The sequence below is a fragment of the Odocoileus virginianus genome, chromosome 15 (assembly GCF_023699985.2).
Source record: "Odocoileus virginianus isolate 20LAN1187 ecotype Illinois chromosome 15, Ovbor_1.2, whole genome shotgun sequence".
Lineage (NCBI taxonomy): Eukaryota > Metazoa > Chordata > Mammalia > Artiodactyla > Cervidae > Odocoileus > Odocoileus virginianus.
This window is the reverse complement of record NC_069688.1, coordinates 22985148-22999337: the sequence shown is the minus strand read 5'-3', so window position 1 is coordinate 22999337 and position 14190 is coordinate 22985148.

Here is a 14190-nt window from a genome sequence, read left to right as displayed (position 1 = left end):
CTACCAAGAGCGCTTTTCATTTACATAATTTCATCTGATTCCCTGCTCCCTAGAGAGGGCTCTCATTATTCCTTCTCTTCAGTCCCCTGGGGACAGGTACTTCTTTCCTGGTTATTTTCACCCATGTGCCACTCTATTTAATACCCTGTAAACATTCTATTACGATCTTGAAATGTCTACTTCTTTGTAAATGTTCTCAGTCTTTTTCATTAGGGTGCCTTATGTAGTTCAACAAGACTGTGAACTGTTTGGAAGTGGAGACAGTGTTCTTATGAAAGCCTGATATAAGAGCTGGGTTCAGAGAAAAAGTGATCATGTAAGTGAAAGTGCCCTTGTTATTGTTGATTTGTAGGATGGTGCCTTGCCTATCGACAACTCAGATGTTTGGAAACCTCAAATTTCTGGGAACACAGCTAACATTCAGAAAAAAAGCCGAGAAAAAATACTGAGAGAATCTAAGAAACCCAAATAAGTGTCACAGCATCCAACATCAGTACTCTTGAATATTTCACCTGTGGTGTTTAATCCCATTTCTGCTTATTTGCAGAGGAATTGAGGGAGTGCGAGTGCCTGGTTTCTACAGTAGAAGCAGCAAAATAGTTAAAGTAGGTACAAAACAAGAATAGATTAATAAGGATATATGCAAAGGTACAGCATCTAGGGAAAAGGCAGAAAAAAATCCGATTCTTCCATGTCCTGGCTATTGTAAATAGTGCTGCAATGAACACTAGGGTATATGCATCTTTTGGAATTATGGGTTTCTCTGGGTATATGCCCAGGAGTGGGATTGCTGGGTCATATGGTAGTTCTATTTTTAGCTTTGTAAGAAACCTCCATACTGTCCTCCATAGTGGCTGTACCAATTTACATTCACACCAACAGTGTAGGAGGATTCCCTTTTTTCCACACTCTCTCCAGCATTTACTGTTTGTAGATTTTTTTTTTTTTTTTTGGTGATGGCCATTCTGACTGGTGTGAGGTGATACCTCATCATAGTTTTGATTTGACTTTCTCCAAAGAATTAGTGACATTGAGCATCTTTTCATGTGCTTTTTAGCTATCTGTGTGCCTTTGGATAAATATCTGTTAGATCTTCTGCCCATTTTTTAATTGGATGATTTGCTTTTTGATCTTGAGCAGCATGAGCTGTTTGTGTATTCTGGAGATTAATCCCTTGTCAGTTGATTTATTTGTAAATATTTTCTCCCATTCTGAGGGTTGTCTTTTTGCTTGGCTTATAGTTTCCTTTGCTGTGCAAAAGTTTTAAAGTTTAATTAGATCCCATTTGTGTTGGGTTTTTGTTTTTGTTTGGGGTTTTTTTTTTTGGTTTATTTTCATTACTCCAGGAGGTGGCTCAAAAAGGATCCTTCTGTGATTTATGTTAAATGGTGTTCTGCCTATGTTTTCCTCTAAGAATTTTATAGTGTCTGGCCTTATATTTAGGTCATGGAAGAAACCTAGATGTTCATCAACAGAGGAGCAGATAAAGAAGATGTGGTACATATGTACAATGAAATATTACTCGGCCACTAAAAAGAACAAATTAGTGCTATTTGCAGCAACATGGATACAACTAGAGATTGTCATACTGAATGAAGTGAATCAGAGAAAGATGAATATTATATGATATTACTTATATGTAGAATCTTAAAAAAAAGGGTACAAATGAATTTATTTATAAAACAGAGGTAGAGTCACAGATGTGGAAAACACAGTTACGGTTACCAGGGAATAAGCAAGGGGGAGGGGTGAATTGGGGACTAGGGTTGACATATACACTCTACTAGATATAAAATAGACAACCAATAAGAACCTGCTGTATAGCCCAGGGAACTCTGCTCAATACTCTGTAGTGGCCTAGGATAGGGGAAAAAAGAGTGGCTATGTATGTATATATATATGTATACGTTGGCTTCCCAGGTGGATTAGTGGTAAACAATCCAATCCACCTGCCAATGCAGGAGACACTGATTGGATCCCTGGGTCAGGAAGATCCCTGGAGAGGGAAAAGGCAACCCAATCCAGTATTCTTGCCTAGAGAATTTCATGGACAGGGGAGACTGGTGGGCTGCAGTCCACAGGGCTACAAAGAGTCAGATAAGACTAAGTGACTAAACAACAACAACAAATTTGTTTATGTGTAACTGATTCACTTAGCTGTCCACCTGAAACTAACACAACATTGTAAATCAACTATATTCCAATAAAGATTGTTTAAAAAATCAGACTCTCATGTGAGATTCCAAAAGAACAATTTGGTGTAATTTTAGTGACTTTGTAGTGTAGGGACAAACCATCATATTTTTTTACAGAGTCTATGGTAATGGCAATAACAAAATCAGAACAAGAGTTTTTTTTCATACTGATGAACATATTCTCAACAGAAGTTAAAGACTAATAGCTTTTAAAGTAAGTTGCAAAATACAGACTTTAGTCAGGTAAAAATTATATCCAAAGGTTATTTATTGATAAATAACCTCTTTAAACTTTTTTTATTGGAGTATAGCTGATCAACAATGTTGTGACAGTTTCAAGTGCACAGGAGAGCAACTCAACCACACATATATATGTATCCATTCTCCCCCAAACTCCTCTTTCATCTAGGCTGCCACATACATTGAGCGGAGTTCATAAGCTATAGACCAGGTCTTTGTTGGTTATCCATTTTAAATATAGCAGTGTGTATATGTTCATTCCAAAGTCCCTAACTATCCCTTATCCCACCCTTCCCTTCTGGTAACCCTGTTAATCCTCTAAGTTTGTTTGTCTGTTTCTGTTTTGTAAATAAGTTGATTTATATCATTTCTTTGTCAATTCTGCATATAAGAGATATCATAACATCTTACAGAAAAACCCAAACGAATGTTTTGGCCAGCCCAATAATTACGTAGTTAAGATGAGTAAGATGGGTCCCTAATTCAATGACTGGTGTCCTTATCAAAAGGGGAAGTTTGGACCCGGAGACAGATGCATGCAGGTAGAACTCCATGTGACGAGGGAAGCAGAGATTGGGACAAGGCTTCTATCAGCCAAGGAGCACAAAGACTGCAGGCAAACCACCAGGAACCATGGCAGAGACCGGAGGCAGATGCTCCGTCACAGCCTCCAGAGGGAACCAACCCTGATGAACACTTCATCTTGGACTTCAGATCTCCAGAACCGTGAGGCAATACATTTCCACTGTTTAAATCACATTGTTTGTGGTACTTTGTTATGGTAGCCCTAGCGAACTACTAGAACCATTCAGCCAGTTCCTTAGGAAGAATTAAAACTCATTACCAGGCTTCCCTGGTGGTTCAGACAGTAAAGAATATGCCTGCAATGTGGGAGATCTGGGTTTAATCGCTGGGTCGGGAAGATCCCCTGGAAAAGGGAATAGCAACCTATTCCAGTATTCTTGCCTGGAGAATCCTGTGGACAGAGGAGTTGGTGGGCTATAGTCCTTTGGGTCACAAAGAGTTGGACACAACTGAGTGACTAACACTAGAACACTGCTGTATTAAACTTATAACGATTGTATTCCTAGAACAAGATAGATGGAGAGAAGGAAAAAGAGTAGGTAATTAGGCTTTCATTAATTTTAATTGTTTTATTTCTACACACGTGTGCCTACCCGTCTACCTGATCTCCTTCCATAATATAGAGAACTGCACAGAAAACTGTTCATCAGTCTTATTCCATGCAGTGGGGTCAGTCACTCTCAACTGCTTCTTGCTGTTGCTGTAGTATGTTCTAAGCACTATTAGAGATATTCATATTCAAGATTCTGTTGGCCAGGGGGTTGGTCAATTAAATGTGTCTCATGGAGAGACACTTTAACTACATTCCTGCTGGGGGTGCCACAAATCAGACCCAGGAAATTAAACAACTGTCTCTTGAGCAACTGTCTGTTGAGCAACTATCTCAGGGCTCACTATGAGGCATCTGGGGACAATACATATATTAATAATTAACTACTAAGCTGAACAGTAACGGGGACACATATATCATATTTGAAGCTTTTCTTTAATAATATGGCTGAATGGAAAAAAAGACTCTGAATCATAGAACCAAGTCATGGGTTGCCTCCTTTGAATTTATGATGGGTTTTATGCCTACAGGTTTTGGCAGACCCACTATAGCACTTCTGTCCTCCTCCTCCCCATAAAGAGGTCCATTTTCTGGGGTCCCTACTTCCTGCCCAGTGAAGCCTTGTCCCCTGAAAACATAATGATAATAAAGTCAATTTATTATTGTGCAATTAAAACAACTCATTTATGTATACCTCTTCCATTGATGAAGGGCCAGGATATCTTCCCAACCCAGGTATCAAACCTGCATCTCCTGTGTCTCCTGCATTGGCAGGTAGATTCTTTAACCACTGAGCCACCTGGGAACTTACCTCCATATATATTGTTGAAGAATATTCATTCATTTATTGAGGGATAATTTTATCATGAAATAGTCACTTTGCCACTTGTTTTCTTATATTTTTTTCAGTGACTTTCTGAAAGATGTTTAATGAAACACTTTAGATGTCATATCTACTCTCTGGGTTCAAGAGGCACTCGGATGATAGAAACTTCCCGTATGTGATATTTGATCTTGCCAGATAAAAGGGCTTCTTTTTATGCTCCAAAACAGCTCTATTTCAACAGCATCATTTAACTACAATTAGAAGGGGCCACAGGACTTAAATGCTAATGAAACTACGGCAGGAAATAATTTGCTTTATTGATGCAAAGAGATGTTGATTGCAATCATAGAAGCAAAGAGCAAAAATTATTAAGATTTTGATGGAAAGATTATTCAATCTGAATCTGTTCATTAGAATCCACTGTTTTGTTATATAGTGGGTTTGTTATATAAATGGGTTTCCATAGAATGTTTTCAAAGTAATGAGAGCCCCTTATATGAATGTGTCTGGATTAAGCCATGGGGGAAGCCCTTGATATATGTTATTCCTCAGTTATTCGGCATGATGAAATGGCCTCTCTAGTCAAGAAATTGCATGATATATGAAGATGAATGATAAATGAAAATCAAAACAAAATATTTAATTCAGATTTTATAAAGATCCTTAATTATACTGTTTAAAATATAAATTCATATGTTAGTTGCTCAGTCGTGTCCATCTCTACGCGACCCCATGGATTGCAGCCCATCAGGCCCCTCTGTCCATGGGCTTCTCCAGGCAAGACTAGTGGAGTGGGTTGCCATTTCCTTCTCAGAGGATCTTCCCAACCCAGGGATCAAACCTAGGTCTCTGGCATTGCAGGCATATCTTTTGTTCTTTACCATCTGAGCCCCCAGAGAAACCTCAGATATAAACTTATCTCCTCCATTAAGACAGTCATAAATTCTGGGTCCTAAAATTATATTATTAACTTCTACCCCCCAAACCCTTTTATTCTCGTTGCTTTTCAATATAACCTAATTTATGTGACTGGACATCTAGATGAGGTGCCTTCTTAACTAAAAATTGATAGAAATTTTATCTGAGAAAAGCTTAAATGGAGATTTCTGTAAAGAGTTGGACCTGAGATCAAGGTGGACTGAAAGAACATTTTTACTAATGGGCTTCGTTTCAGGAACTCAGCTGACAGCTGATTCCCTTGTTACGGGTGCCACTCCCAGAGGAAAAGTGTGCAAATGATCTGAACCCAAGAAAGCAGGGGATGCTCTTGGAAAGCTAATGAGTTTTAAAAGCCTCATCTCCATCTAGTGAGAGCCCTGATGGGCAGCATTAAGCCTGTGGAAGATGAATAGTGCTCTCTGAGAGCACAGTTTTAATATTATTAACCTTCTTATGGTGAATTGAAGTTTCTTGTTCAGAGAAGTGCTGAGGAAAACCTCAACTCTGTTGACCTGGTGAACTGTAATAATGTATATACTTGAGGGTGGTGGGAAGCAGTAGGCAAAGAGCCTCAGTAATTGGAAACTGATGCAGCAGTGAAGGAGATGGCAACCCACTCCAGTATTCTTGCCTGGAGAATCCCATGGACAGAGGGGCCTGGCAGGTACAGTCCACGGATCACAAAAGAGTTGAACACAATTTAGCAACTAAACAACAACAACAGCAACAAAATGTAAAGGGTTCTCCTAACAAAGTTCAACATCAATGATAAAGGAGAAGGAGATTGCCCAAGGTCCTCAGAAGTCATTCGACAAATTCCAACTAATGGTGGTCATTGTGAGCCACCACTGGGACATTGTATTGGGGCAAGTTGAAACTTTTAAGACACTAGAAGCAGAAGACCCATCTTGATATATTCAATCCTGTTCCAGTGCTTTAGGAGAAGGAATATTAACTCTCATAAGAAGCATTCCCAGAAGGATTCTGTAATCATGTAAGATGAAGACATCCTTATCCAAATGACCTTTGTAGTTTAAACAAGCCAGACCACTGAGAGCCTCTGGATGCGATGATAGGGTCACAGGTGCAGACCTGGCCTCCAGCTTCCTGCTTTTTTAAACCCATCCCAAGACAGCATCTTTTGACTCCTAGAGTGCCTTCTAATCCTGTTGTTGTTTAGTAGCTAAGTTGTGTCCAACCCCTTTGTGACCCCATAGGCTGTAGCCTGCCAGACTCCTCTGCCCATGGGACTTTCCCAGCAGGAATACTGGAGTGGGCTGCCATGCTTTCCTCCAGGGGATCTTCCCAACCCAGGGGTTGAACCTGTGTCTCCGGCATCTCCTGCATTGGCAGGTGGATTCTTTACCACTGAGCCATCTGGGAATTCCAAAAAACACCTCTAAAAGAGTGTAAAAACAACCCACAGAGTGGGGGAAGATATATACCTAGAAAAAAAACTTTATACCAGAACATACAAAGAGCTCTTACCAATCAATAAGAAAAACATAGACATGTAAAAAGTATTTATGAAATATTTTAACATATATATCACAAAAAGAGGATATTCAAATAAGCAATAAACATATAATAAGACCCTCAACTGTATTGTTTTTAAGGAATTGCAAATTCAACCACAATGTATCACAATATTCCTGTCAGAAATAAAAAGTGAAGAAAGACAGAAAATATCAAGGGTTGGCAAAGATATGGATAAAGTGGAATACTTAGACAATGCAGGTGTGAAAATCAATTGGTATAATCCCTTTGGTAGGCCATCTAGTGCTATCTGTTATAAATGAATGATACACATCCTATAGCCCAATTCTTCTCAACAACAACAACTAAAATCAACAACAAAAATATAAATATATGTTCCTCAGAGGATATGGCATAGAATTATCATAGTGGCACTAATTTGTAACAGTAAAAAACCTGAAAATTTCAAATGTCACTCAATAGTAGAATGGATCAGTAAATGTTGGTATATTCACACATTGGAATATATTTGTACAGCCATGAGGATGAGTGATTTACAACTACCAAAAAAAATTCCAAAATAATTCCCAAATATTAAAAAATCCTCCTAATATTGAATTAAAAACCAAGGTACATAGTAGTGTTCCATTTATATAAACTACATAAATTAGCAAAGATATGATGCGAGAAGCCAGGATGGTGTTCACCCTTGGGAGAGTGGGCATGGGGAGAGGTAGTCCAACAGTAAAAAGGGACCCCAAGCTGGGTCTCCTGAGATTCTGGTAATATTGTGTTTCTCCCTTTGGATGCCAGTTTCTCAAGTGGGTTCAAGTCAAGAAAAATGAGATTTCCCTTACCAAGTGTTTTTAAGAGTAGACCAAACAGTATAATGAACCGTCATGTATCCATGTAATCATACTCAGCTACAATGATCAGTTTATGATTCATTTTGTTTCAAAGATACTCCTGCTTCCCACTTTCCATACTGTTTTGAAGCTAATTCCAGACATTATATCATTCATTTCATTTGTAAATATTTTAGTTAGTATCTCTAAATCACAATGACTCTTTTAAAAACAGAGCTATGGTAACATTATCATACTGAAAAATTGGCAATAATTCCTTGATATTATAAAAAAATAATCAGCGTTCAAGTTTTCAAACAGGGCACATTTCTTTTATAGCTAGAGAAGTTCATCCTAGTTGAAATTCACTCTTCTTGAATGAAGTCCATTTCAAACGGGATCTGACTCTCACATTGTTTTCCTGATTTTTTTTTCCGTCTATTAGTTCAACCCTACCATCACCTATGGGGCTTCCCAGTGGTGCTACTGTTAAAGAACTGGTCTGCCAATGCAGGAGGCATAAAACACATGGGTTTGATCCCTGGGCCAGGAAGATCCCCTGGAGAAGAGCATGTATTCCACTCCAGTATTCTTGCCTGGAGAACCCCATGGACAGAGGAGCCTGGTGGGTTACAGTCCATAGGGTCTCAAAGAGTCAGATACGACTGAAGTGACTTAGCATGCATGCACCACCATCTATATATTTAAAAGCAAGCTTAGTTGGTTACTAATGGTTTGTTTGATGAATAAATGACAATGTATTCTGAACACTAGGTACCCAAACACACACACACACACATAAATACACATATTCAAACTCTATGTTAAAAACATCCCCCTTTCCTATGGGTCTCTATGATAGAATTTTCTAGTTTTGTTAACTATCTTTTACAGTATTCTGTTTTTTCAGAATGATGCATGTGATCAAATAAATTAGAAGAAATTGCTTTTTAAAAATCGATATTTGAACTTACAATTAGAAGAGGGTTCAGAAGATAATCAAGGAAGAAAATGAAAATTTTGCTTTCTGTAGAAAATTATAGGGCTTCCCTGGTGGCTCAGATGGTAAAGAATCTGCCTGCAAGTTAGCTTTGTGGACTCAAGTGACATATAATAATACATAGGGCATGTTTATTGCTGTGGTTTGGACATTTGTATAAAGGAATTATGGTAGTTCTTGAGTACAGGATGTTTACACCAAATATACTCTCCTTTATGATGACAAAAGGTATTTATATTACCATGGCCTGTATTTACTCCACAGGTCTTGATATTGGGAGCTCTGAGTCATCATTAAGGAAGCTGGTCTAAGCCCTGGAAATATAGCGATGTTTTCCTAGATAATGTTTCCATGAGCAAACTTTTGTGGTGACAAAAGCAGAAGAGTGCTTTGGCAGAGTTGTCAATACTCACTCTTCCCTCATTGTAATTGGCCCCCGCAAAAAATAAGTAGGGCGTGGAAGAAACCCCAGACAGTTGATTTTATTCTTGACAATATGGGTGAGTTCTCTGTCCCGAATGAAAAATGAAGCCAGAATTTGGGAGCTAATCTCTTTTAAAATTTTAATTGGTTTCTTCTTCCAGCACCCAAGAGGCATCTTCTAAATTTGTGTCATTTTTAATACAGGGGGGATGATAATGATAAGGGCTTTTTGATGTTGTTGTTGTTTTTAGAATGAGTTACTAGTGTTCTTCCTGTGTCTTTAGTGAGAAATTGGGAGAGGCTATGTATTGGGAGATGTGGTATTATGATTTATCATATATATGTATATTATATACGTATATTTGGTCTTTGTCCCCTTTTCTGGCACAGAGCTCCTAAAACCATTGGAATTCCCTACATGTTGAGACCCACAGAGGTATCTTTTGTATTGTTAATGTGATTTTTTGGAAGCGGGTAGGTAACTTAAGGATGGGGGATGGTCTTCAGTGGAGGCAACCACATTATTAGAGGGTTAAAACTTTCCATTCCACTCCCTTTGACTCTCAGGGAGAGGAGAGGAGGTCAAGTTCAATCACCAGTAGCCAGTGATTTCATCAATCATACTTATGTGATGGAGTTTCCATTAAAACCCCAAAGGAGAGGGTTTGGAGTACTTCCATATGGTGTACACGTGAAGATCTGTGGAGAATCTAGAGAGGGCATAGAAGCTTCATGCCCTTTCCCCATAACCTTGGCTTTGCCTGTCTTCATCCAGATGTTCCTGACTTATATCCTTTGATAATAAACTGGTCATCCAGTAAGTAAATTTTTTCTCTGAGTTCTGTGAGCCACTCTAACAAATTAATTGAACCCAAGGAGGAGGTAGTAGGAACCTCTGATTTATAGGCAGATGGAAGGACAGGTAACAATTGTCATCTGAAGTCCAACAAGAGGGTCATTGGGACCTCCAATCTGTAGCCGTGGGTCAGAAGCACGAGTGACAACCTGGGCTTGCTCCTGGCATCTGAAACGCGGGCGGAGGAGTGCTGTGGGATTGAGTGCCTAGCTTGTGGAGTCTGACGCTACCTCCAGTCGATGGTGTCAGGACTGACTTGTAGGGCACCCTGGTGGTGTCTGGAGAACTGTTTGTGACTGTGCAGAAACCTCTTCTGCCAAACACTGGTACTGCATCCGAGAATCTAAAGAGAAGTACTGTTTTTAACTGCAAGGAAAAAGGTCTTTATTGTTCTACTAACAAAAAGTACAGAGTAGACCAATTTCAAAGTTGCTTCAGTAGCTCAGTGATCATGTCATAGACACAGATTCTGTTCATCCTTTGGTACCATTCATATCCCAAGCTAACAAAGGGAGGTAGGCAGAAAGAAAAGGGCCTTTCATATGATCCTTCTTCAAACAAGGAGTAAAGTTATTCTCAGAAGGCCACAACCCCCAGCCAACGTTCTCATGTCTCATATTCTAGTTATTCATGCCCAAACCAATCACTGGCAAAGTAGAACAGGATTATCTGTTCAGTTCAGTTCAGTTCAGTTCAGTCACTGTCATGTCCGACTCTTTGTGACCCCATGGACTGCAGCACGTCAAGCTTCCCTGTCCATTACAAACTCCCGGAGCTTGTTCAAACTCATGTCCATCAAGTCGGTGATGCCATCCGACCATCTCATCCTCTGTTGTCCCTTTCTCCTCCTGCCTTCAATATTTCCCAGCATCAGGGGCTTTTCTAATGAGTCAGTTCTTCATAGCAGGTGGCCAGAGTATTAGAGTTTCAGCTTCAGCATTAGTCTTTCCAATGAATAGTCATAATTAGAACTATTATGGTTCAGTCCCTGGGGCTTATCAAACAAAACTCAGTATTATCACAAAGAAAAAGATGGAATGGAATGTCCTGGGTTGCATCGTGGTTTTCTGCCACACACCATTTTGAACAAAGTCCTCACACAAGGTTTCCAACCTTGCATGTGTCAACATATGTAATACACCAGATGTAGAACAACAGAAATCAACATGAAAAGAAAGAAAACCAAAAACAACTTATATATTAAAACTTTTCATGCACAGACACAACAGTATACTTTATTTGTCTATCTATTTTATGGAAGGTTTATGAGCCATGTCACTTTAGTAAACTTGTTCTAGATCAAGCATGAGTTGAGAGGTAGATAATATTTGAGCAGACATTTTCAATCCTGCTGCTGTTGCTGCTAAGTTGCTTCAGTAGTGTCTGATTCTGTGCAACCCCATAGAAGGCAGCCCACCAGGCTCCTCTGTCCCTGGGATTCTCCAGGCAAGAATACTGGAGTGGGTTGCCATTTCCTTCTCCATTTCAATCCTACAACACTACAAAGAATCGATGGAAAGGAGTACTAACAGATGAATGCAATTTCATCACTACCATAAAAATAATTAAAATATTTACCTCTGATGATACTTCATCTTTAGATACCAAGTCACCAAGAAGTTTCTGGAAATCAAAACAGCACTGTAAAAATGTATCAAAGAACTCAAAAATAGCCTGAAAATCCACTGAAAGAAGGAAAAATCAACAAGTGGAGTTGGAGATTTTATCTTGGTTACTATTCCGGAACAAACACATCTGAGCTTATCTTCTCCCCAGATATGTATTTCATTTGCTAAGCTAGCTTTTCCGGTGTTTAAATTTTTTTCATGTGTCTAGACACCCTTGTGGCTAGGCAGCAACCCTGTGAAATAGTGATGAGGCAACTTTACAGATAAGCAGGGAACATTTGGTAATATAAACACCTGCTCTATTAATCCTAATGGAAGATTAACATCTGCACAGAAAGAAAATTAGTAGTTCAAACAGGGAGCATCAAAGTCTGAGGTGTGCAGTGCATCCTTGGTGCCAGATTGGCCAGCATTTTGTGGGACTGTAGTCTATAGGGGAGCAGAGTTTTGCTGTTGGAACAGATGGATGGAACTGGATCAGATTATTCCCATGAATGTGACTGCAATCCTCATTAAACAATGCTCTCTCAAGAGGAAAACACACACACACACACACACACACACACACACACACACACACACATAAAGCTAGAAATGCAGGGTGCAGGAGAGAAAGTGAAAGGAAGATAGTACTGGGAAGCAATTGGGGGATAAGAAGAGATGAACAAGGGCTGCCATTTGCAGTTCTACTGCCCCCAGTCAGACTCTTACCATCCCCTGCCTGTTGTGTGCATGCATGCTGAGAAGCTTCAGTTGTGTCTGACTTTCTGAAAATCTGTGGACTGTAGCCCACCAGGTTCCTTTGTCCTTGGGATTCTCTGGGCAAGAATACTGGATTGGATTGCCATTTCCTTCTTCAAGGGATCTTTAGACCCAGGGATCGAACTGAGGTCTCCTGCACTGCAGGTGGTTTACCGCATTGCAGGTAGATTCTTTACTGCCTGAGAAACCAAGGAAGCCCTCTGCTATATACAGTAGGACCTTGTTGTTCATCTTTGAAGTGATTTATAAGGAAAGAGGGTAATGATGTTCACCTTGACTCTCATTTTGACCTTTATTAGAGATTAACTGGTTATCTCCCTTGGGTCTGTGCTTGGAATCTTCCAAGGAGGACAGTACACAATTTGTCCAATATTAACCCTAACTTGGATTCACTCTGTGCCTTCCTGAGCAAGAACGTACTTTTACTGTTTCATTTTCTTAAACCACAACACAGGAAATTTATATCTAGAAGGATTGGCTCTTGGGCAAGCAATTTGTCTGAGAAGTTTTTATTGAGCTGAGTCAAGATGAATCAGACTATGAAATTTCAATGTTTACAGCTGAAAATAACAATTGCATGATTAGAGGGGTGAAAGGAGTAGGTGAGGCAACTTGTTGATGCGTGGAGATTATTAAATATTGGAGTTGGCAGTCAAGGATGTCAGGGAATATCTATCCCTGCGTGCATGCATGCTAAGTTGCTTCAGCTGTATCTGATTCTTTGCTACCATATGGACTCCTCTCCCGCCAGGCTCCTCTGTCCATGGGCTTCTCCAGACAAGAATACAGGAGTGGGTTGCCATGCCCTCCTCCAGGGGATCTTCCCCACCCAGGGATAGAACCTGTGTCCCTTACATCTCCTCCTTTGAGAGGCAGGTTCTTTACCACTAGTGCCAACTGGGAAGCCCATCTCTATCCCTAACAGTCCTTAAAAGTCATATATTGAATTGGCCAGAAAGTTTGTTTTTTTCTATAACATCTTATGGACTTTGGGAAAGTTGGTCTACCATTCTATGCCTAAGCATTCTCATTTGTAAAATGGGAAAAAATTAAGGACCTATTTTCATAAGCAGTCATGAGAATTCAATGACCTAATAAATCTTAAGTACTGAAATGAGATAATAAGTATGAAATCTGGCTCATTGTGATCATTAATAAATATTAGCCATCCATCCAGTGTATACCATCCAGTAATTGTGGTAAATATCTTGTGACTCTGGAATAAAAAGCATAAGGTATTGCTTCCCTTTTGTTAGAGTGATTCAATTAAAAAAATTATAGTCATTTCCTCAATGGTTTATCTTATTCCCAAAAACCACAATAAAGCACCTTTGACTTCAGAAGAGTCCAGAGGAGTCCAAGATTAAATGTTTCTCCATCTGAAAGGTTCATAATGGTCTGTCTTGTACTGAACTCCTAATGCTTTCTCCTATTACTAAAAGGATCATCAGCATAATAAATAAGCATTTTTGTAATGCTGTAATAAAACACAGTTTACGTTGCACAGAATTGTGTAGTTTAGTGCATTTTCTCATACATTGTCTAATTTGCTTTCAACAGAATTCTAGTGGGGCTGGCTTTACTTCTGTGCATAAGAAATCAGAGAAATTAATGACCAACCGAGGATTACGGAATTGCCAGATGGCATGCTGGAACTCAGACTTTGGTTTTCTTACTTCAACTTCCATGTCATTGCATGACCTTTGATCTCTTGGCCTGGAAAAGGCTGGATTAACAGAGCATGTGGGGGATCTTCTATGGGTGGATGGCATTTTGGCCATGGGGTTGCTTATTTCTTAATGGGGCCATAGACCAACCTTTGTAGTGTTCTGTATATGGTCTCAAAGAGTCGGACATGACTTAGT